The 26,457-nt window shown below is 39.9% G+C and overlaps 1 protein-coding gene and 1 pseudogene across 2 annotated transcripts in view; both read right to left on the reverse strand.

Annotated features, from left to right (window-relative positions):
• Nucleotides 1-8,233, reverse strand: part of LOC147826360 (ribosome biogenesis protein BRX1 homolog pseudogene) — a 29,609-nt pseudogene extending 21,376 nt beyond the window's left edge. The window contains exon 1 of the transcript XR_015439495.1: nt 1-8,233. This exon is cut by the window's left edge and continues 21,376 nt beyond it. The product of XR_015439495.1 is annotated as a ribosome biogenesis protein BRX1 homolog pseudogene (transcript).
• The window catches only part of Pdzrn3 (PDZ domain containing ring finger 3), a 242,364-nt gene that overhangs the window by 178,663 nt on the left and 37,244 nt on the right, over nt 1-26,457 (reverse strand). The window lies entirely within an intron of this gene.

Here is a 26,457-nt window from a genome sequence, read left to right on the forward strand (position 1 = left end):
TTAGGAACTCTTCATTTCTTGCTCATCTTCTTGGTGGCTGAATAAAATATATATTTTGTTTGAGATTTAATTGTGATTTAAAAGCCTAGATCTTCAAGTGAGTAATTATGTCATCTTTACATTTGCCAGGCTGTTTTGGTAGAGATGCTTCTAAGACAAGTAGCAAACACTTGGAAGCCTTTCAACCAGTTCCCACACCTTTCACCTTTCCCATCTTTGACAACAGCCTCACAAGATGGGGAAGAGATGCGTGTCCTATAAAAATCTGACCTGAGCAACCTCTGGCATTGGGAGGTGTTTCATTAGATTGAAATTAAACATGGTTTCCAGAGACTCTTTGAAAAAACAAATAAAAAGGGTCAGATTCCCTGTAAGGTACACACAAAACATATCATTATTCAGACTTCAATTTGCTCTTGGAGAAATTGAGTTATAAACCCTCCTTCTGCCTCACAATCTCTATTTAGAAATGTCTGCCTGGTTTAATGCACACCACTTACTTTCTCTGCCCTTCATTTAGTGCAACTGTGTCTAAAGTTTACATACTCTGAGGAGCTGCACAAGCACACGGGCGCCCACTGGAGGCCTGCCATTGTATCCCTAAGTGCAGGCAGATCCTGGGGAGCAGCTGTGTGGCCCGGCTTGGGCACACCCACCCAAGCCAAAGGTCTGCACAGAAAGAGGCTGCACGGGCACACGGGCTTCAGCCAGAGGCTCTCCATACTATCGGCCACAGCCGGGACCTGCCTGAAGAAAGCTGTACAGGCAAAGAAGAAATATCCAGAGCCTCACCCCGATACCTTTGATAAGTGCAAAAAGACCTTAGCCACAGCTTGTGCAGACAACAGAAACTGAGGTGCACAGCCCCCAACCAAAGGCCCTCCAAGACAATAGCTATATAGGGGCCACAGCAAGAGGCATGCCTAGATACCAGCCCAAGTGTGCTCAGGCCCCAGCCAGAAGCTCTCCCAGACAACAGGTCAGCTCAGAGATCTAGAAGGCCACTACTCTGAACCCAGGAATTGGTGTACTGGTGAGCAGCAGAGTAAAGGCTGCTCTGTGGCTTGCTGAGAATTCAAGACCACTGGGTGAGAAAAAGGCACCTCAACAAAGACACAGCAGGCTGCATCTGTTGAAATGAAAAGACAAGTAAATAAATTCTCAAACAAGACTTCCAGATCACCTAAGTGAACCCCAAAGGGCAATAAGATGGAGCAGTCTGATCCTCAATCACCTAGACTCCATGCACTGGCAATGAAAAGGGACCTGGAAAAAATGAAATCAGAAATAACTTCTCAGATAACAGCAGAGATTGTGCCCATAGTACAAGACATGATTAATAAATCTAGAGAGGACACAGATTAAAAAAAAATAGAAGAGCTGAGGAATATGATGGAATCCCAACATAGGAAACAAATGGAATTGATAAAACAGATGCAAACAAATTTCCAGATTAAAAACTCCATTGAAAGTTTACCCAGCAGAATGACCCAATGCAAGAATAGAATTTCCGATATAGAAGATAGGACTGCAATTAGTGGAAAAGAAGAATTTCTTAAAAATAGTAAGGGACCATGAAAAATCAATCCAGCAGCTGGTACACAATGCAAAGAAGAATTACATCAGTGATTGGAGTCAAGGAAGAAACAGAAGAGAGTGCAGATGACATAAAAAAAACTCTTCACAGAAGTAATGGCAGAAAATTTCCCAAATAGGGGAAAAGAACCTGACACAGAGATAAGAGAGGCATATAGGACTCCAACTAGCCTGGATCAAAAAAAAATATCTACACATAGGCATATAATAGTTAAGATTCCAGAAACCCAATAGAAGAACAAAATTCTACAAACAGAGAAAAGAAACAAATTGCATACAACGGGAAGCCCATTAGAATCACTTCCGACTTCTTAACACAAACCCACAAGGCAAGAAGTGCATGGAGCAATGCATTTCAAGCCCTAAAGGAAAATAACCTCCAACCCAGTTTGATGCACCCTGAAAAACTATCTTTCAAAATTGATGGAGAAATGAGATACTTTCATAACAAAGAGCACCTTAGGAACTTCATGAATACCAAACCAGCACTCCAAAAAACTTTAAACAATATCCTACAAAAAGATAATGAGGATCACAACCCCAGGAAGCCCTGCAGAATGAATCCATCAGGCCCAACAAGAAATTAAATGCAAAGGGGGAGAATCCAACAAAAAAAAATCATGATAAAGATAAGTCAATACATATCAATTATAACCATCAGTATTAATGGTTTCAATTCACCAATCAAAAGAAATAGACTGGCAGACTGGGTCAAGAAGCAAGATCCAACAATATGCTGCATACAAGAAACATACCTAATTCAAAAAGAAACTCATGGATTGAAAGTTATAGGGCAGAAAACAATACTCCATGCAACAGGAACCCCCCAAAAAGCAGGAGTAGCTATCCTCTTTGCAGATCAAATGGATTTTGAACCAACATGGATTAAGAGAGACAAAGAAGGACACTATATCCTTGTAAAGGGAACAATCCAAGAGGAAGAGATGACAATCATAAACATATATGCACCAAACACTAGTGTGCCCAACTATATAAAACAAATACTAATGGACATGAAAAATCAAATAAGCACTAATACAGTAGTAGTGGGGGACCTCAATACCCCATTCTCACAAATAGATCAACTAGGCAAAAAATAAACAACAAAATACTAGAACTCAATCAAACTCTTGAACAAATGAACTTAACAGATGTTTACACAGTGTTCTACCCCACAAAATCAGAATACACATTCTTTTCAGCTGCACATGGATCATTCTCTGAATAGACCACATACTTGCTCACAGAACATGCTTATGTAAGTGCAAAGGAACTGAAGTTACCCTCTGTTTATTATCAGACAATAGTGCAATGAAATTGGAGATCAATAACAAAAGAAACTTCAAGAACTTCATAAACACATGGAAACTGCACAATATACTTCTGAATAATCAGTGAGTCACACAGAAAATTAAAGAATAAATCAGACAGTTCCTCCAACTAAATGACAATGCCAATACAACATATCAGAATTTATGGGACACAATTAAAGTAGTCTCATGAGGGAAATTCATAGCAGTGAATACTCATAGTAGGAGAAGAGAGCAAACTAAATCACACAAACTGATGCTGAACCTCAAGCTTCTAGAAAAAGAAGAGCAGGACAAACCTAAGCCCATATAAGGGAGGAAACTGTAAAGATCAGGGCAGAAATCAAGGCAATGGAGACTGAGAACGATACAAAAAATTATTGAATCAGAGAGTTAGTTCTTCGAAAGAATAAACAAAATTGACAAACCCTTGGCCAACCTTATAAAAAAAAAAAAAAAAAAAAAAAAAGGAAGGAAAAGCTCCAAATCCATGGAATTAGGAATGAAAAGGGTGAAATTACAACACACCCAGCAGAAATCCAGATCATCATCAATGTCTACTTCCAGAACCTATATGCTAATAAGATGGAAAATACAGAAGAAATGGACAGATCCCTAGACAGGTGTGAATTACCAAAGTTGAACCAAGATGACCTAAAAATTCTAAACGACTCAATATCAATCAATGACATTGAAAATGTAATTAAAAACTTACCAATTAGAAAAGCCCTGGTTCTGACAGCTTCCCTGCTAAATTCTACAAGACATTTGGAGAGGAACTACTACCACTACTGTTCAAACTCTTCAATGAAATTGGAAGGGAAGCAATACTCCTAAATTCATTCCTGCAAGCAAGAATCACCTTGATCCCCAAAGCAGAGAAAAACCCAACCCAACAGAGAACTATAGGCCAATCTCACTAATGAACATAGATGCAAAAATTCTTAATAAGATACTGGCAAATACAATACAGAAGATCATCAAGAAGATCATACACCCTGACCAAGTGGGGTTTATCCCAGGGATGCAGGGATGGTTCAACATTTGTAAATCAATAAATGTAGTACACGGTATTGTTAGAACCAAGGACAAAAACCATACAGTCAGTTCAACAGATCCAGAAAAAGCATTTGACAAAATCCAACATGCATTCTTGATAAAAACCCTACAAAAAATTTGGAATAGATGGACTCTACCTCAATCTGATAAAAGCCACCTATGAAAAACCAACAACCAATATCATACTATCAGTCAAAAACTGAAATCCTTCACACTAAAATCAGGAACAAGACAAGGATGTCCACTATCACCACTCCTGCTCAATATAGTTGTGGAAACATTAGCCACAGCAATTAGATAGAGAAAGGAATAAGAGGAATAAAGATAGGAAATGAAGAAGTCAAATTGTCATTATTTGCAGACAACATGATGGTCTACATAGAAGACCCCAAGAACTCCACCAAAAGTCTTCTAGATTTAATAACCAAATTCAGTAAAGTAGCTGGATACAAGGTCAACACAGAAAAATCAATAACTTTTCTGTACACTAAAAACAGACGCACTGAGAGAGAAATGGGGCAATCAATTCCTCTCACAATAGCATCCAAAAAACTGAAATACCTAAGAATCAACCTAACAAAAGAAATCAAAGACCTCTACTCTGAAAATGATAGCACTCTGAAAAACAGAGATTGAAGAGGATATAATAAAATGGAAAGACACCCCTTGCTCCTGGGTAGGAAGAATCAACATAGTGAAAATGGCCATACACAGAGTCAATGCAATCCCAACTGAAATTACAGCAGCATACTTCACAGACGTGGAGAAAACAATCCAAAAATTCATTTGGAACAAGAAGAGACCTAGAATAGCAAAAGCAATACTAGGCAATAGAGACAAGGTAGGGGGTATCATAACCCCCAACTTGAAACTATATTATAAAGCTACTGTGAGAAAAACAGCACAGTACTGGCAAAGAAACAGACCTGAGGACCAGTGGAACAGATTAGAAGATGCAGAAACTCCTCCAGACACATTCAGTCACCTCATCTTTGACAAAGGAGCCAAATACTTCACTAGATGAAAGACAGCCTCTTTAATAAATGGTGCTGGAAAAATTGGTTTTCAACTTGCCAAAGATTAAAATGAGACCTATATCTCTCACCATGCACTAAACTAAAATAAAAATGGATTAAAGATCTAAATATTAAAACAGAAACATGAAACCGGTTGGAAGAGAGTTTAGTTAGAACTCTTGAAGACACTGGAGTACGAAAAGATTTTATGGACAAAACCTCAGTTGCCATGAACTAACACAAACAATAAACAAGTAGGATCTCTTCTTACCAAAAAGCTTCTCTACAGAAAGAGAAACCACCAACAATGTGAAGAGATAATCCACAATGTGGGAAAAAATTTTCACCAGCTGTCACTCAGACAAAGGCCACTATCTAGAATATATCTAGTACTTAAAAAAATCAGACCTCCTAAATTTAAAGACCCAATCCAAAAATGGGCATCTGAAATGAACCAACATTTCTCAGACAAAGAAGTAGAAATAGCAAGCAAATAAACATATGAAAAAATGTTTAACATCACTGGTCATTAGAGAGATACAAATGAAAATAAAACTGAGGTTCCACCTCACCCCAGAAAGAATGGCTGCCATCATGAAATCAACCAATAACAAATGCTGGTGGGGCTGTGGGGAAAGAGGAACCCTGCTCCACTGCTGGTAGCAGTGTAGACTGGTGCAACCACTGTGGAAATCAATATGGAGATACCTCAAAAACTAGGACTGGAAGTCCCATTTGACCCAGCTATTTCCCTGCTGAGTATCTTCCCCAAAGAATTAAAAGAGTCATACCACAGTGATATATGTGCACCCATGTTCAGAGCAGCATGATAGCTAAAACTTGGAAACAACCCAATTGCCTGTCAGCTGGAAACTGGATAAAGAAAATGTGGTTTTTTTCATAAAATGGAGTATTACTCAGCTATAAAGAATGAGAAACTAGAGACATTTATACCTAAATGGCTGCACATTAAGGGGTAACTCATAAGTGAAATAAACAGGACACACATGTATAAATACCGAGCAGTTTCTCTAGTGTGAGAAACTGAAAGTGTAAATAAGGACTAAAAGGTGTAATAGGAAGAAAAGGTGTAAAGGGGAAGGGAAAATGAGACGGGTTTTGAAAACGAAAGAAGGGAATGGAATTAATGAGAAAAAGAAACAATGGAAACAAAGTCTTTGTAGATAGGGAGGGATGGAGGGGTTGAACGGAGGACAGGGGAATGGGGAAAAAATAAGAACCAAGAGAATATGTAAAGGTGCAAATTTCCCAATGATGAATGTCATTATATTGTATACCTTAAATGTGCCAATATAACAAATAAAAGCCACAAGTTTACATACACTGGGGCATTTTTTCCCCCAAATGAGAGCCCAAATAGACAGTAGAGTGATAAGCCTTTTTCCTTTGCTTTTTTTTTTTTTAACTTGTGGACAGAAAAGAAATCTTTTCTAGAAAATATTCCAATTACTTCTCAACTTAAGAGTAAGTCCATCTCCAATAAGTGGTACTATCAACATGCACCTATAAGTCCTTTCACCCTTTTTTTTTTCTATAAACAGAAAACACGCTTTCAGACTTTACCTGTGGGCCTCAATTTGCCATTTTGCATTTGTTATTAAAACAAAAGAAAACAGGTGGACAAACTGAATAAACCAATAACAATGTGCAAGAGAAAGCTAAGCAGACTTTCAGGAAGAACATATTTCTTATAGTCACATTTACACACACTAAAAACCTTACTTTAATTTGAAAGCAGGTCCCTGTTTCTACATCTGACTGTTGACAATCTGGAGCATGAAGCTATCTTATGGATACCGTTCTATATGATTTTAGTCCTAAAGGGGACAGTATGGCCATAAATGAAATTATTATCATCTGATTAACAAAAAAGGTTTGTTATTTCTCCTTTAAATGCATGCTGAATTCTTTTTTTAGTGATACAGTGCTTTATTTAGAAAAAGATAAATACCACTAATTCTAAGATATTTTTTTCTTTCAAATGGCACACTAATTAGACATAAAGTAGTCCAGGATAATAGATGTATTTACACACTGAATACAAAATAAATGTGTAATATTTGGAAAACTTAGTTATCCATTGATTCATTTTGCATTTCCACCGTTCATCTTCTGTTTGAATTTTCTTTGCCTTTTGTAAATTCTTTTTTACCTTGCTTTCAAATCGACTTCTGGCTCTGGTTTTACTCACAGTATTGGTTTTTCCTCAGCTGGTGGTATTTCTATTGGTTTTTCTTCAGTGGGATCGTGTGGAAGAACAGTCTTTGGCTCTTTCTTTCTCAGTTTCTGCACATCTTTTACTTGCTGTTTCTTTTTGTATTTTGCAGCTATGATGGATCTTATGATATGCCGATGCATGTTTGGTGACTGGTAGTGAGGATTTTCATATAAAGTTGGCCCTCCAAAACTTCCCTGAGAAATCTCTACCAGATTCAAGACAAAATGAGTTCCTATTTCTACAAGTTGAGCATCTTCACCTATGACCTGAAAGTTTCGAAACCATATCCTATTATCCAAAATGGTGAAAGGAAATACATGGTCCACAAATGGCTGGCTTTTGGGATGATATCATGGAGTACTAAAAATCTGAATTAAGAGTTCTTTTAACAAAGCATGATGTGGCAATTCATCAAAAGCAGGGTCAAAAGACAAAATCGGCTGAGAACCTTTCAAACAGTTTCCAGTTATCTTCAGTTCTGCTAGGGTATGAATATTTTGAACAAGGAATTTGGCAGAGGGCCCATGAGGTGAATTCGAAAGCCACATATAAAGATCTTGTTTTTTCTTAGCTTCAAAATAGATGCATTTATTGCAGTTTTTCATTTCACAGACCTCATTAATCACAAATAATTTATCTTTACGATCCATTTTAATATCTGCTTTAGAATGAGGGATCAATACTCTCAAGTCTTGCATTAAATGTCTTGTTCTGAAATTTATTCCTCTGGAAGAAAAGATGAGAATCCGTTCTTTATTTTTCCACTTCCCTTTGCAAATGGGGCCTGGGATACAGTCCTTTTCTGCCTCCTCCATCTCTTCTGGCACAGCTGATGACTTAGCTGGAGGCTCGGCATCTTTTTTGTTTCTTTTTGGCTTCTTCACCGAAACTGCCAAGTCCCCACACCACTTCCTCTTGGTTGCTGCTCCATACTGAATTCTTACAATATCTTGTAAGCTATACTCATAATCCCAGTAGTACAGAAGAGGTAACTGAAGCCCAGAGAAGGAAACCAATCACTTGTAACAACACAGCAAAAGGATGCAGAGCTAGAATTCAAGGCAATCTGGCTTTAGAGCCCCAGCTCCCAACCACAGTGAAACCTTTTGGGTACAGGTACTGTTGTAATTATGGTCAGCAGCAGGCACCATCTTACATTCTATTATGGGTGCTCAGGAAGCATGAATGCAGGTGTTGCCTTAAGAGGCTGCTTCTCCCTTATCTCCCCTCCTCTGGCTCCTCCAGGCTCCTCCAGCTCCCTGCCTGTGCCCACCTTCCAGAGCTTTACCTGCCCAGCTTCACAATCAATACTCCAAATCTGGGTGTGACTCAGAGGTCCAGACTTCGAGTTGTCATTTCACATCTCTAAAATACTGTGTTCCCAGGCTAGAAAGAAGAAGTAGTTGTTGTTGTTATTATTTGATGATTCTGGCCGCTACCTGCCTACTTGTATAGCTGCTCAGAATTCAGCAGTGATGTCCATGCTCTGCCCACCCAGTTGTCCCGTCACCTGGTGTTGGACACAGCCCCCGAGTGAGTCTGTTCTCATCAGCAGCTATGTGGACTCAATTCAGGGTGTGTGGCACGGGGGGTGAAGACCTCACACCTAGCCTCAGCTTCACCCCATCAGCTCCCTCCAGCAACCGTTTAAAGCTGAGCCCCATGGTGAGGTTTCTTTTCTGCCCAAGCTCATTCTCACCCGATCTTCACAACACCCAGTGCCCAAGGAACAATCCAGCCCTCCTGGGGCTCTTCACTGTCCAGTGTCAGGCCTGACGGCACTCAGGAACTTTCCTTCTTAGCACTGCAATTCTCTCTTTTCCTCCCCCATAATTACTGGTAAGACTCCAGCAAACAGCCTATGATCCTCATTCTGCTATTTATTAGGAACATGAAGCCAGGGAAGTCTAACCTCTGAACTTCTCTTTTTTTTCCTCTGTAAAATGTAGCAATACTAGAATCAGTGTTGCCAGTACAACTCTCAACAAATTACTCAGCATACAGTAAGTGCTCAGGAAACACCAGGCAGCTGCTCTCTGGGGCTTTTCATCATTGTCCTCCTCATTATCACTGTTACCAATATTACCAGTTGCTACTTTTACACTACTGAAGTTACCCACATATAGAACTGTGAAAATAACAATATACACAGTATCAGACCACATAATGTTATCCAGTATTGCACATACTGCCTATTCTGTAGGGAAATGCTGTTATCTATCAACAATTAACAGTAGCCAACAAATAACCTAATCCTTGTAGGTGTAAATTTCCTACATAAAAAGCTGAAAAGTTGGATGCCCACTGTCTCAAAGAATAAGGTTGATAAACCTATAGGCTGATCACCTTCCACTCTGCCCTGGGAAGACAAATCCTATAGGTTTCTAAATTGACTCTGTTGAGACTATGTTTCCAATGTTCTCCTAACAGCCATGTTTGTCTTCATTCTTCAAATCATTTCCTGAGGCTTATCTTGTGAAATAAGGATTTTCATATCAACGAAATGAGGGACATCTAAGAAAAGCACAGATAAACCCAACACATTTTCTCAATTCCAGAAAAGACAAACACTTGAAAGTCTGTCTATCCAGAATACTGAGGTACTGTAATTAGGAAAAAAGGCAAGGGAGTACCAGGCTGAAATCTGCAGGTATGAAATGATGACTGCTTGATCATTTTAAATTATTTTTCAAATTTCTGTAGCAAGAGGAAAATAATCGGACATATTCAAACCAACTTCCTTTCCTGGTGTACTGTGATAGTTAATTGTAAAATATCAACTTGAACATTAAAAAACACCTAGCAGATTGGAGGATCACAGTTCTGGGTGTGTGAACATGGGTGACTGACCTGTAGGCCACAAACTGAGGATGGAAGACTCTAATGCAGTGCTTAGACCTGTGGTTGCCACATTTTGACCATGAGTAGGCCACTCTGGCATGGTAAGGACAACCACAAAGAACTTAGATGCTGATGAGGCCTCTATGCTACTCAACTCACTCTCCTGGGAATCACCCAAGCCTTGTACCTTGTTTAAACTGTTTGGATTTAAAACTTTATTACTTGTAACCCAAAATATCTAAAATAGTAGTTAGACGAGTGGAAAATAGAAGAGAAAAATCTAGTTGTTTCTTACACAAAGGTCATTTAGTACTGAACTATCCTGGCTGACCCATATGGTAAGATGTAAAAGGAAAAAGTTTTAAAAATCTGGGAGTTTGAAAGACATAGACATTTGTCATTAAGAGAGAGCTTTTCACAGATCACTTGGGTGCTTCCAAGTAGACAATGCCTAAATCATCACCCTGTAATCTGAAGGATGGGAACTTGCACATTACATATGGATATGATTAAAAACAATTAGCAACTACAAAATCTGTATACAAATGCAAAGTATAATTATTAAATAAGAGTTCAAAATCATGGCTGGGTTCCCAAAACTGAAATTTCTTTCAGGACTTAAAGCAAAACTGATGACTAACAGATTTTATCAATTCCACTCAAGTGGAACAAGCACTAAAATTGCCTCTAATTCAAAGTCTATTGGAAGGAACGCCCCCTCCCCAACCCAAGTCTTATTTACCTGTCAAACATTATTCAGAGAACTCTACACATATGAAAATATGAGTAATGATCAAAAAATATGGTGTTCAAATAAATAAAATTTACTGAAAAACAACACTGCCATTAATCTCCCTCAAAATATTCCCCCTTTTGTCAAACACTTATCCCATCATTCTTGCCACTTTTTGAAGCAGGTCTGGAAGTCCTTTTTTGTAAGTGTCTTTAGTTGCACCATTGTGGCTGCTTGATATCCTGAATCAATTCAAAACATGCACTTTTGACTTTTAGGAAGAGCCAGCAGTCATATCATGCCAGACACAGTGAAAAAGGTAGATAAGGACACTTTAATGGTTTTATGACTCCGCCCTTCAATGGATGCTCTCAAAAAGCAGCATTTACTATATTTATGATCAAACTTTGTAAAGATAATCATGAAAGAGGACTTCCAGAGCTTCTTAAAAGAGTGGTAAAAATGATAAGTGTGTCTGAACCAAGGGGGAGTTTTTTCATGGGGAGTGTTTTGATAGAGATTGATGGCAGCAGGTCTTTTATTGTAATAACTTTTTAAAAATTTAAACATTCTCTGTATGTTTTGATCACCCATTGTATAAACCTGATTTACATGTGAAGATGTGTTTTTATAACCAGTCTCACATCTCAAAGCCTTTCTTCACTCTATTTTTGCCTTTGACCATGAATGCACATCCTCCTTCCTGCAGGGCACATCATATGGTGGGCAGGTACTGAAACAGGGTGGCAGGGGCACAACAGTGGGGACCTTACCCTCAAGAGTGCATGTGTTCATGCTCCACTATGGTTCCAGTGTGGTTTGAGTGTCCCCCAAGGCTTTACTATGAAGTACTAAAAGGGCAGAAACCTCCTCCAAATGGAGTGTTTGGAGGTGGGGCCTTTCAGATGAGATTAGGATTAGGGATGGTCATTGGGATGGAGTCCCCAGTTGATCATGGTGGCTTTATAAGAAGACTGGAAGAGGGCAAAAGATACACAGACACACATGTACTCACCTTGTCTCCTGTCCCGTGATGCCTGTGTCACTTTGGGACTCTGCTGGCAAGGCCATCACCAGCTGTGGCCCTTCAACCTTGCACTTCTAAAACCATGAGCCGAATAAACCTTTTCAATTTTCACACTTACCCAGTTGTGGTCCTGTGTCACTGACAACAGAAAAATGAACTAATGCATGCCCTAACTGTGGAGAAAAACTAGTCAATAAAACTAAATAGCAAATACCAATCAAAAAACCTCATATGTAAAAAGAATTAAAACTAGTGACTAATGTTCATATGGTAAATAAGAAAGAGAAGGGAAACAACAGGAGAGAGAGGCAGTTTAACATGCAAGAGGGGAGCTGGGGATTTAGCTCAGTGGTTTTGCCGCCTGCTGTGAAAGCGCAAGGACCTGAGTTCGATCCCCGGTACCAAAAAAAAAAAAAAAAAAAAATCCAAGAGGAAACTCAGGCAGGATTTCTTTGCTAGTAACATATAAGCTGCAAGATCTTAGGGTAAGAAGGAGCAGGCCTGGGAAAGCACCACCCAGAAGGTCAAAATAGCTGGCTGCCAGACCCTAGCCTTAAACCACCACAGTGAGCTCAGCTGCAGCAGTACAAATGACCATGAACCTGCCCCCTTCTGTGGAGCTAATGATGATAATGGACAGGAGAGGAGTCATCTTTCTAAATTCAAGGGTAAAAGCTCTAAAAATTATGTGTCTTTATTAGTAATCTTCTTTTGGAAAATCAAGAGGGCTTAGCTCTTGCAAAATTAGACAGATTGCTATCTTGCATTTCATGCTGCATTTCTGAGGCAGTGAAACCGCAACTAGTTTTGACTTGAGAAGTTTTATACTCTTTGAAATAGTTGGCGATCCAATGGGCTATCTCCACCAGAGCTGAGAAATCACTGTCCTGCAGATATACGGCAAATACCTTCCATTACTACAAAGATCATCGCAGTCACTTCCCAAAGCTACTTTCCAAACCAGCCGACAAGTGAGACCGACCAATGGCAGGCTGAGGATGCAAGGGAAACCATCTAATAGCATAGCATGGGGTGGCAAAAACAGCTTGGAATTTGCTGGCTGACAACCAAATCCTGTGTATGGCATACCCTTTTTATAGTGCAAGCTTCTAATACATGGTATTTGGCACATAGTTACATAAGAATTAGATGATCAATGACAGCACCAAGAAGATACTAAAATCTTGATTTAACCTTCATGATTAAAATAAGTAACACAGATATTCAGGGGGTAACACAGAGCCCCATGTTTATGTTGAGATGGTTTTTATTTGATTAGGACGAGCAAGACCTGCCATTTTAAAGACAGATTTCCACAGCGGTGGTGGTGGTGGTGGTGGTGGTGGTGGTGGTGAGGAAGAGGAAGTGAAATTAAAGAGCTTTGCTGAAATTCCTGTTCAGCCTCTGATTTCCCAGGATGTAGATATTATTTTCATTCCCCAGGCCTAAAAGTATAGGTTCTAGGAAGTAAAAATACTTGCTCCAAGTATGTAGTGCAGCTGAAACTGGAACCAAGCTCATCTGATTCCAAATCACATGTTTGTTTTCTTCATCACATTACTGCTTCTGATGAATCATGTTCAATCCTTCTTTATCCTTTGATTAATCCAGAGTAATCAGATTGTTAAGGTCCTACATAAAAATTTCAGCCCCTAAAGATAAAAAAAGAGCTTGCAGAATATATGCAATGAAGACTGAGTTTCTTCCAAAAGAGCCTCAGGTGAACAGGGAGACTAGAATGTACAGGTTAATGACTTTTAGGTATTGCATACCTGCATAGCTGTATACGGTACATTTCCTCTCTCTTCAATGTCACATTTTTTTTAAGCCTCAAGGCCTCTGCATGGATATTTTCCACCATACAAAATCCCTTTCTCCTTTTCCCTCTTCAAAGACTGGTTGTTTCCCAGTGAAGCCTTTTTAGAAGGCATCCCTGCCCCCAGTACAACGCAGATGCAAGCTCAGATACCACGACCTGCCCAGGAATTTCAGGGCCACTGGGCTACTCCACAGTGCCACAGTGCTCCTGGGTATCCTGCTTTTTGGTTTGGTGTCTGCTCCACGTAGTTCCTGAGGTTACAGCTCTCTCCCACTCTATTGCCTAGAACTGTGCCTTAAAGTCCTAAGGGCAAATAGACACTCATAAGCCTCCATTTGCCCAGGGGCCAGGCACAGGGCAGGGCTAGGTTGAGTTAGGGATGGCAGCAGTAATAAAGAAGAACTCTCAGGGGCCCCTGGTGACCCATCATCTACCCACGGCATGACTTGCTACATCACTTACACAATATGCCTTGATTTCCTCATCTGTAACAGGGAGGATGGTGCTGCTCATACCATCACAGGATAAAAAGCTGAAGGAAAAGGGCCAGAGGACACTGACAGTGACTGAGAAAATGGCACCACTGCAGCCTCCTATCACTTTCTGTTTTCCCTACTCTGCTTCACTTTTCCTCTGAGCACTTGCTGCGCAGTGGACACATTTATTTGGTTTGGCTTATTGCCTGGCTTTGCCTACTAAGATGTGAGCAACAGGGATTAGAAAGGACTCTTGTGTCTCCTTGGCTCAGTTTGGCACTCAGGACAAAGACTGTATGCAAAAGGCTCCAAGTATTTCTCTGGTAGACAAATGAATGAGTGAAGAGTAACTGAAGAATACTGACAGACCACTCATGCAGCACATGGTTCAGAAGAGAGTTGATGAATGGTAACAAAACTGAAGACTATGATTGCTATTTCACAGCAATAATCACAGGCAGATTTCATTTTCTGTGCTGGTCACAAAATAAGGATAGCATATGAATAAAATTCTTGAAAAAAAATATTTTTTTACTGGAGATCAAACTCAGGACCTTGTGATTGCGAGGCAGGTGGAGGCACCACTGAGCTAAATCCCTGGTTCCATATTGGTTTTTTATTTCATCCCAGGTGGCACTGGAGACTTCCAAGGCACCTGACATGGCCTGAGACTTGGCATTACATAATGAATGCAGCACCAAATCCCAGGCATTTACTCATGAAACTAGGCTTCAATACAGTCTTGTGAAAGGGAATGAACCTTCTAGAAGAAAATCTGTCACTCCAAGTGACCGACTTCCTATATTCAGGCTTCCTCAAAGACCAAGCTTTGATCAATGTGGGGGGCAGCCTTTCCATCTATAAGGTGGCCCTAGGAGCCTCCATCCAGAGGGCAATGGCATCAAGTTTCCACCAGCCCAGAGAAGGATGGAGTAGGCTGAGAAGGTTCTACAATGCCTCCCTGGGCTCACACTTTGCAGTAGGCTCTTAAAAATTCTCTTATGACACTAGCTTTGGTCTCACCCTTGACATCCTATAATCAGTAGGATTTGCTTCTATATGGTATCATCTAGCTAGCAAGAGGCAGAAATGAGTAACCAAACTTATGAAGAAGTAAAGATACTGGTTTTTATTGTCACGATAATCACCTGTACGAACATGCAAGGAAATCTTACCTTTAAAGGCATCATTGTATGATGTCCATGTATGAACTAAGTTTTTCAAGACTGAATTTTATAAAAGTAAATCTTAACTATGGTTTCCTTCAAAATGAAACTAAAATGGTACATTTCAACAACACATACAGTCTCAGTCCTACTGCAAACTTTCTATAAAGTGTTTTTCTTTTTCTTGGTTTTCAAAGGTCTCGGCATCTCTTTTTTCTCAATCTCCAGTGGTGAGAAAAGTGATTTATCACCTGCCACCGTACTGCTACTCAGTATTCCCACCATAAATCGTGCCTTTGTGACAAAACTCTTATCTTAAAAAACAGATAGCATCAACCATTACTGCTTTTTATGTCAATGTCCTTTTATTTAAGAATGATTCTGTTTTCATTATAAATCCTTAAACATATTAGCAGAAGACACTTTCATAGCAAATGCTTTTAGTGAAGGGCGATCCTGGTATAGGCACATTCTCACTTCTAAGTGCAGGCAAAATCCTTAAGCAAACACATTCTGCAGGGGCTGTTGCTGAGGTACATTTTTCAAAGATCAATGCCATTTGGTTGAAGTCGGCTCTGGAGGGCCACATACCTTTTTAATCAAGGCTGCAGCTGCCAGGGTGAGAGAGTCCTGCCCCAGGAGATGCTGCCTGAAGGGCCCTCTGTCTTGATTTGCCCAGAACAAGCTGCCCTCACCACGTCCAGACTCTTAGTGCAGTGAACCTCAACATTGGCTGTTTAGAACCCAAAGAACACAGCGTTACCATCCAAGCTGAGCTGTCATCAGCATGTCCTGAGCTGTGTACTGATAAAACAGGAACACGGCTTCCTCTCACTGGAGAGCCTAGGGTGGGGACACGGCAGATTGGGGCTAGGTTTGGCAAAAACTTCCAAGGCAATTTAGTAATTTAATCATGGAAAAACATAATAGCATTCAGAAAATTAATTAGGTTTGTGGGAATAGAATTTTGACTCTCAAAAAGGATCTTTAAAAAAAATCACTTCAGTTAGCATCTATGCTTTGTAATAGGCAAGTTGGAATGATCAGCTAGAGTTTAGGTATTCAAAGTAAGTTTCTTTTCAAACTCAGTAAGGAGAAATAAGAAATCAAATCTGTTTGCTGACAGCTATGCTAACTTTTAACCCTTTAATGTGTAGCCACATTAACGTGTTCTTCCTAAGTCTCATATCCCTCTTTCACAGATTTTAATAAGCTCTTCCAAAGCATTAAAGTTCATGTGGTTAAATTGTTATTTGATAACTCACTTGTGCAGAAATCTAATTTTATGCTCTGTTCTGGAAGACTCTAGTTAACTTATAAAAAAGAAAAGTCTTAGATCAATTAATTACAACCCTGAGAAGTATCACAGGTTTCCTGGAATATTTTCCTTTTTCATGAGCCTCAAAACCTCACATGGATATTAGGGAACCAAGCTATCTGCTGATTTCTGTTCAAACAAATCCCATGAATCATATGGTATCTTCCAGCTGTCAAAGTATGTAGAATTCAACCAAAACCAGTTGCATCCTGGTTCAAGCACACCTGAGTCACTAAAAGCAGCAGGGCCACAGTACCAGAAAGGAGAACTCTCTCCAAACAACTGAGTACTAACACGTAACACAACACAACATATAACGTGTAACAACATAATCACACCAACCCTAAAAGGCAGAGCAAAGAAGCAGTTTATTTATAAGAGCAACCGAATAGAAATTGCAGTGTCTGTCCAACATGTGGGGAAACTGTGCATATGTTATAACTTGGATTTCAATAGTTTAATGGAATACCTGAAAAACTTCTAGAATTTTGAACATAGTTCCTAGGGCCTTCAGTCTGGAGACTTGAGATGAAGAAAACACACACACACACACACACACACACACACACACACACACACACACACAGCTCCCTAGCCATAGGGAGCTTCTCAGACCTTCCTCTGTGTCCTACAGTGCACTCTGGGACTTGGCTAACCTCAGAGCCTATAGCAAGATACAGAGCTTGGCGGCTGATAATTGGCTGGAAACCACTGGTAGCTTATAAAACTACTGACCATTCTTACCAACCTCAATGGTCTCTTTGAGGTAGTAAAATGACCCTCTCTGGCAGGCCAAGACTTCAGAGCAGACCAACAGCCAGGCAAGAGCTACGGGCCATTCAGATGCAAGAGAAGAACAGAGCATACATAGGTGTGTGTGTGCGTTTATTAGAGGGTGTAGCAGGTGACAATTTCTGGAATTAAGTAGTATTAGAAGGATGAGAAAGGAAAGTACGGGGCAAACTGTTCTACAAGATAAAGTCTAGCCACAGAGCCAGAGCAGTATTTCAGAAGCAGAACTCTCTAGAAGAGATCAGCAAACCAAGGCTGCAGGTCGCTTCTGGCCCACAATTTTTTTAAAATAAAATTTTACTGGAACAGAGCCATAATCATTTATTTACATAGTGCCTATGGCTACTTCCACCTTGCAATGGCACAGTAATATAGGTACAACAGGGATAGCCCCCAAGACCATAAATGTTTATCATTGGCCTTTGACAGGAAAACTGCCAACCCCTGTTCTATGGGAATAACTCAATGGTAAAAGGGTAAAAGGTAAGTATGCTAGATGATTTTCATTCTTCCAAATCTACACAAGCCCCCTTACTGTATAAGTCTTTAAAAAAAGTCTCTCATGTATGTATGTATGTATGTATGTATGTATATGTCTATGTATATATGTTCAAACTCAATCCCCCTACAAGGTTACCCCACTCCAAACAGGAATGCATACTGTAATACTTTAAAACAAAACCCCAGCAAATACAGAAGGGCGTTTCTATCCCATGTGAGACAAGCTGTTGGCTGCTGTCTTAGCACAAATGCAAACACTTGGCTGTGGGCAAGAGGGTATCAGTATGGTCTTACTACACCCTCTGGGTAAGAGCGATCTGCACAAGGCAAGAAGGCCTGAAACTGAAAGGACAAGTCCTCGCTGTTCTAACATCCCAGGAAAATAAGTAGCAGTTGTCCGGATTAAGGAGCCAGATCTAGTTCTCCCTGATATTTGACACTCAATCTGTAAAGGGAAAAAATGTCAAACATTAATCACCTTCTAGGGCCACAGGCTCCCCTCTAAGTACACTCTAACCCCCTCTCTTGAGCCTCTTGACTGCTAATCTCTTGGCCATCAGGAAACTCTGCCCCTGACAGAAGTGCCTCTGGGCTAAAAGCTGGAGACCTCTCCATAAAGCAAACCGGATCCTTGAGGGTGTTAACTAGGCAGAGCTGCTTTAGCAGAGAAATGCTTCTTAGCCACCCCTAAACATTTACTCAAAAAGAGAAATGAAGACAATGAGTCCATTCAAACAAGCAAGAGAGCTTAAAGACACAAACGGATACTGACTCACCTAAAAGACAAGGAGGTAATATTTAAATAAATTCAGTTCTCTCCCCATCTTCTCTCCTAGCACTAGCAGTTCAGTCCTATGCTAAACAATCACTTCATTTATAGCATGGTCCTATCACTGAGAGCTGTCGGATACAATTGAGCAGTATTCCTCTCAGCTCACCAAGGACTATAATAAGACAGCCATTCCTTTGAAGGGGGGTACAACAGAGCCAGGTGATGTTTTGTTTTATTTTAAAAAATAAGTTAATAAGTTGATATGGTACAAAATCTTTAAGCTCTGAAGGGCTTCTTTCTCTTCCTCAAAACTAGTACTTCTGTAATTTAGCATGATCACCTATAAAAGCAAGCAAGGAACATAGATGGCATTATATTGTAGTTAAAAGGAAGAACAGGGGTTTATAATTACACAGCTGATTCTTGAGAAAGCTCACAGACAGCTACAGAGCAAACACAATATATGCGCTGTTCACAGATCACAAAGGTGTCTGGGACCTAGAAAGCCCTCTCTTGTATAACCTCCCCCCCACCCCCATAATGCTGCCCACCTCTAGGAAGGTATGGAGGTCCCATTAGCAAGGCAGGTGTTCAGGCTCAGAATATGATAACGAAAAGTATGTTGTTTCAACATGCTAAATTAAAGCAGAGCCTCAAGGTGGCCCTGGCCTTTTCTCCTACTCCCAATCCCATTCCTGGATCCAGCCAAAGGCTTTCTCTGAAGTTCCTTATCTACCTAAAGACTAGATCCACCAAGATGGAAGACAATTTCTTTTAATCTTACTGAAATTTCATTACCCAAGAAAGATTAAACTCATACCAGCCAAGAGGAGACTTGTTAAAATCAAGCATCATGCATAGAGCCCTGAGGAACTTTGTCCCAGACCACTGTTTATTCTTCTGGGCCCGCTTGTCTCCCCTAAAAGCCACTTTCTATTCCTACACCCGCCCCCCCAATTTCCCTCTTGCTTGTGAAGAGGATACAGGAGCCTCAATCACTCACCCTTGAATTTTTATATTTCATGTGGCTCCCTTGCATGCTTACTCACTTTGGTAAATCTGTTAGGGCTTTCATCCTAATGCTGTCTACTGTCACTCTGTTTCAGCAGACCTGATGACTTCAGGGAGACAGTCTGAATTTACCCTAAACAAGTCTCCTCTCCGAATACATGCCAACAGCTCTGTGAAGCGCCACATAAGACAAAGCTACTCCCAGAATCCTAATCTCATCTTTTTCTCTCAGAAGGTAAAAACAGCATCCTTCTCAGTTTGAAACATGAGAAATGGCCATCAAAATTGTATGGAAAATTAATCACCCAACTTGATAATGTTTGCAGCTAAGACAAAATGCAATGTGTTTAAAAGATAAAGTACTCACAGAAGCATGCAAATTTTAAAAGAAAAAGTTCAGAATGAGAAAAACATTTGACAAAAGTGAGCACCCAGTTGTGGAGAGCGCCCCCAACACCTACAGCCTGGGTCCAGTCTCTGCTCTCCTACCCTTCAGAGGACAGGACAGAAGCAAGTCCTTGAGCCACCCTGACTCTCATTCCTCATTGCCTGAGGAGGAGATGGGTACAACTACTCGGTATAGATCTGTATGGTTTTTCTGTGCTTCTCCATATTGATCAAATCAATTTATATATATAATTCAGCAGCGGCTGTCACTGAAAATACACATTTGACTGCCAAAATACTTACTTAGTTGTGCAATTTTGAAAGTTCAGGTAAAATATTATAGAAATGAAGAGAAAGGAGGGGCAGAGGAATGAGGGATAAATAGAGAAAAGGAGTGAGAAACCAAACTAAACCACCTTGAACTATGCTGTTATCATTCTGCAAGGAGTAACTGTTATGTCCATTAGAAGAAATTACAGATGAGTGTGTATACCCACACACACGTGCACACACATACACGATCAGATAGGGAGGTGCTTGTTTTCTGCTAAAATCTTTCTTTTTCTCTCACCTACTCTAAAAAGGGGAAGTGAGCTCTAAACATTATTAAGGATGGGAGAACAAAGTCTAAATTGAGCTTGATATAATTTGCATACTTGACTGGAAGTGTCACTCCAAGCCATTCATAACTAAAGCTGTTGCAAACGGACAGTTCCCCTATCTAAACAAGTCATGTAGGCTGAGCAAAATTCCATCTTTGAGACCTAAATTGCATTCTTCCTCACTACCAATGTATACACCATGACAATTGCTCATCTGTCCAGGTCCAGTATGCCAAACAAAACTGCCAGAGCACTGACTTTTTTAGTAGGGACTTTTCATGTACCTTTCTCTCTGTATATAAATAAATCGGTGATCCAAACTATAAAAAGGTAAAAAAAAAAAAAAAGTGGCTAGGAAAATGTAAGTAGAAATCTAAGAAATTTATGTTCAAGACAATGTGCTTGTTATAATTCAACCATCAACACTAAACTCAAGCTCCTTACAGTGCTTGCTACAGTGATCAATTTTCAGCTTTTTAAGATTCTGCCTAATTGAACTAATACAGTTGTTGAGACCGTTTATCCCATGTCATGCAAAAGTTTAAAGAACTGCTATCTTGATAGTGTGAGTTACATTTAGAGTGACAGCTCTGAGGGCTATCAATAAAGAAATCACAGTCCTTAGATATTACTGAAAATTCTGTAGACAGAATCATGAAGCTGAAGTACAAAAGCTATAAAAATTGTGACTAAGCCAAGCACAACACTTATTCTCAATTCACATTCTCTAGACACTTATTTCCAATGCCTCTATTAACATGGATTGCAAGATTGTCAAAATATTTATTTTTTGCTGACCTTAACCTGCAGGGTGATGTGATGTTTTGGGACATGAGTAAATTAATACTTTCTTTAATGGCATCATACAGTCATGCATGCTTGAATCCATCTCGAAAAGGCCAATTTCCATTCATTCTAGTAAAGAGGGTTTCTGTGCCTTCCAACCTCAATGGAGAGCTTAAAATAATATCTTTCCAAAACCATCAAAAAGAAGAATCCAGAGGATGGCTTCAAGGGCCCATGGGATTAGAAACTATTATCTGACTAATGTTTGCTATGAGTGGGTCTCTACATGTAAAGAGTTTCACTCATGCTTCTTTTACTTATTTACTCTTTCGGCTATAAACTAAAAGAATGCACATATTTCCAGTGTGTCACAAAGATGCAGGTGTTTATGATGACAAAGCAATAAACAGGAAGAAATGTCCTCGAGGATCTATGCTAAATACATTATGTGTCACAGCTTCCCTTTTCTACCCTGCTCTCTGGCCCAGGAAGGGCACCTGTATAGAACTGGTTCATGGGCCTTTTTGTTCCAATGGCCTCTATCTGGATTCAGTTCATGTATTATACCAAAGGAGGAAGAGGAGCAATGAGGTCCAGATATATCTCCTCAGCTCACTCCTGTAGGGTACAGGTCCCTCTTGGCAGCACTGTTCCTCTAAAGGGCTCCCCTTTTTAAGTTCTAGTAACTCCTTCCTCTCCTATGCTTCAAGGTCATAGCACTGCTAACAGCCCAGCACTGCTTACTGCTCCTTTGGGCTTCTCCTTACACCAAGAGTCCATACACTTTACCCTATGGGACAGATCTGGACCCAAAGGTTGTTTCTGCTAATAAAGTTTTGTTGGAAGGCAAACTCATTCACTTAGGGAGTATCTATGGCTGCTTTCACTCTAGAGCAGCAGAGTTGATACAAAGTTGGCTCAGTATTCTCAAGGGAATGGTTCCAGGACCCCCAGGGATACTAAAATGTACTGATGCTCAAGTCCCTTACATAAAATGGTGTGATATTTGCATATAGCCTATGCCCTTCCTCTGGTATACTCCAAATCATCTCCAGATTACCTATGGCACCTAACACATGCAAATGCTCTGTAAATAGTTATTATGCTGCATTGCTTAATGACAAGAGAATAATGACAAGAAAAGAGTCTGTGCATGTTTAACACAAATGCAATTTTTTCCAAATATTTTCAATCTGTGGTTGGTTGAAAACTTGAAGGCAGAATATCCATCTAATGAAAGACCAACTATACTTGAAACAGGTCATATGGTACACATGGTGAAAATATTTACTATCAATCCTTTCCAGAAAAAAATTGCCATTCCCTGTCTTACACTCTTCCTATACCCTTGAAAACAGTCCTTTAACTAGCTTCTCTCAGTTTATCCTACTTATGTGTGCTGTTCACTCCTGTGATCCTGAAGTGTACAGTCCTTGATTACTCTTGTAAGGGACTATTAGTTACCATAATTATTCTCACTGCACAAGGAAATTTAAGATTCCTTTAGCAGGAAATTTTTAGGTGAAAGGGAAAGGGAGTGAGAATAAATTTTGAAAAAAAGAAAGGAGATAAAAACCTGCCAAAAAAGGAGCATGTGTTTGTGTGTGAGAGGTGTGGCTGATTTTTATGGGTGAAGTGTTCAAAATCTGTTAATACATTAAGGATCCAGAAGAATTTTTTCTCATATTTAAAAGATAAATGAATGGTAGCCAAGAAGCCAAACTGGGTTTGGAGACTAATGAGGAAGTAGCCCCTCTTGCCATCTCCAGCTCTTTGTGTCTGGATCTAAGAAACAGTAATGCTCCCTTAATGAGCTGCAGAGATTTTACAAGAGACATTTTCCTACATTCACGAACTGTGTGAAAAGTGAGAACATGGTTTGCCAAAGAGAACTACATGTTAGGTATGGTTCCTCTTAGCCAGTTCTTATTGCACAGATTTTGAAAATTAACTCAGTAATTCACGAAGACAAAGATTTTCCAAGTTATACTGATGGTGGAAGGTCCCTGCTAAGGTCCAAATGTTGATATCTCCCTCAAATTCATTTGTTGGAACTTAATACCCAGCGTGATGGTATTTTAAGTGGGATGTTGGGGACATGATTAGCCTTCAGGGCTCCACCCTTACAAATGGGATCAGTACCCTAAGAGCCTTAAGCAAGCCCCTTCCTGCCCCTTTTTCCATGTGCAGATGCAGCAACAAGGCACCTTCTTTGAAGCAGAGAGTAAGCCCTCACCAGAAAAGGAATCTGCAGGTGTTTTGACCTGGTACCTTCCAGCTTCTAGAACTACAAGCAGGAAATTTTTATTGTTTATAAATGACCAGTCTAAGGTATTTATTATAGCAGCTCAAATGGACAAAGACAGCCCCACTCTATGGGGTCTAAGACCAATAAACAGCTAGAGGAAGATATTAAATAGTAAATGATTTAAGCTACCAGTTACTTAGTATATTAGATGTGCTGAGGTCTATACATATATAGTTAATGTTCTTTTTTTAAACCTAAAGACTCCAACAAGCTTATTTGAAAAATATTACTATGACTTCTACTACTATTTTTTGGATGAGAACATGGAGGTGAATAGTATTGAGAATTAGGCAAATCGGAAGTGACAGAGCCTAGTTGTCCTCCAGGCTCTCTGAACACTGCCCAGCTTAGGGATGGACCTTATGCCTAAAGAAGCAAGAGGCCTGCCATGGAGGATGGACATTAACAAGGTGTGACTAAGAGTTTCACAAGTCATGGCATCACTGTCCTTGGAGCTCCCAGAGGTCTAAAACTATTCAAGTAGCCCCAGCCCTACATGGACAGAAACACAGCTGGTTCCATGGGGTCTATCCTATCAAGTGCAGAGTGTATATGCCCATATTTACATAATCATATTTATACTAAGCTCCTTCAGACCCATACAGAGAAAGTCATGCATTTCAAACCCCATTAAAGAGGCAATGGTTCTAGATGAATTTAACCTGGGAAAGGAAGGCCCTTTACATTTGTCCCTAAGCACCACCTGTTGGTATCCATGTTATTTGGCACCTTACAACCTCACATCACAAAGCATTCCTGTGGGTGTTTATTCATCTAGCTGGAAAACTGATGGAGTCAGTCCTGATTGAGGGAGAACATCAAGTTTCTGAGCTGATCTAGGATCCTGTAAAGAACTGAAGGATCCTAACAGAAGGTTTGTGGATGGATCCCCAGGAATCCCATGACTGTGCACACATCTGTGAGGTAGGATGAGGGACTCAAGAAGGCCCAATGTTTGGTAAGAAGATGAACTCTCATCAGGTCCTTAGGGAGGCCTGTCTTCCCCAAGCCATAAAGAATCTTTGCACAGAGAGATAAAGCAGTCCTCTATCAAGTCCTACGAGGGGTTCACCCAGATATGCAGGCTTAGAGAGGGGGGGATATTTTTCTTGCTCTTCCTCCTCACAAGTCTAAGGACTTCCCATTCCTCTTGCCTAGTGCTTTACTCACCCCTGCCCAAATGACCCTGTGATGTCACCAGACGCTATTCCCTGCAGAGGGGAAGTCGACATAAAAAGGCTGGGCTGGACTCCAGCCAAAGAATCTACTTACTCAAGTAACAGGGGGCTTCCTTTGTGGCCACTTCAACAGAGGCAACTTCTTGACAATCAGTCTAAGACTCAGAATAGGGCTTTTATTTAATCTTGACTTGCATGTGCCCATGAAAAATGCACATGACCTCATCCTATATCTCTCTGGACAACTGTAGCTGGGTTATTCTCTACAAATGACTGTGTTTTGCTATTGCTGATATTTTTCCAGAGGGTGGCCTGAATTTTACCTTGTTTTATAACAATAAAATTTACCTCAAACTAAGTCTGAAATATAATATGGCTGTCTTTACAGTATCTGATCAACAACTCTGACATAGCACACCAGAAGCAACCAGTAACAGATTTTAATTCAGTAAAATGCCACTCTTTAGGGGGAAGGGAGATAAATTTTGGGGCTTGCGGTTTACCTATGTATAAATTTCCAAGGTTCAAACATATTCCCACATAGAAGAATAGATCTATGCAAAAAGTATAAGCAATGTTCCTTTGGAATTCTTCAGAGAAAGACGTGTGTGTGTGTGTGTGTGTGTGTGTGCGTGTGCGTGTGTGTGTGTTTCTCTCAGCTGAGTAGGCAAAGAACTGATGGTTTCTGCAGTATGTTTCTACTTTCCTCATACTTTAAAACAAACACACCACACATTCCATGACCGATTTTTCTTAAATGCTAGCTTTTACCACAGACCACCATGGTATTGCTAATGGACATCCATCTATGCTACATTAGTTCTTGAGTAAATCGGACTCTACTCTGAGAGATACGTTTCAAAAACCAACTTTTAATATATGTGGGTATATCTGTGTGTGAGAACATATGCTCATCTAACTTGATATTTTATTTAAACATTTCTGACATTATAAAGACATATTTGCTCATTATGGGAGACAATTTTTTAAAAAAATTGTATGAATATATATTATACGTTCAACTTTTTGGAGTCCAAGTCCCTGGAGTTCAGAAAGTATGTGCCAGGATATTGTTACAGTACTGTTTTAGGCCCTAAAAATGCAAAATAACTGAAGGATGTATCAGTAGATGTTGCACTGAATAAGCTGGGTCATATCCACATGATGAAATAACGTGCACTCATTAAAACCAATGAGCTATATTTGCATCTGCTGAAGGAATGGCCATGATACACTACTAAAGAAAGTATGTTGCTGAATGAAAACACTAGGATTGTACAGGAGTAAAGACAATGATCAAAAAAGGGAAGGAAAAGCTGACATCCCATTAAGTGTATATATAGCTTTTACTTTAAAGGATCTTGGTGAAGGGCATAGAGGGCAACATGCCAGGGCATACCAAGGACCTCAGGGCATAGGGAAAGGAAAAGAGAAGAAGGCAGGTGTGTTTTCTTTATTTCAAAATTTCTATTGTTTCAGTGACTGTGGCAACACCACATAACAATATAATTGTGGGGGTG

The sequence above is a fragment of the Heterocephalus glaber genome, unplaced genomic scaffold (assembly GCF_053883595.1).
Source record: "Heterocephalus glaber isolate CG9 unplaced genomic scaffold, H.glaber_assembly_v1.0 deba00001472, whole genome shotgun sequence".
NCBI classification, from domain to species: domain Eukaryota; kingdom Metazoa; phylum Chordata; class Mammalia; order Rodentia; family Bathyergidae; genus Heterocephalus; species Heterocephalus glaber.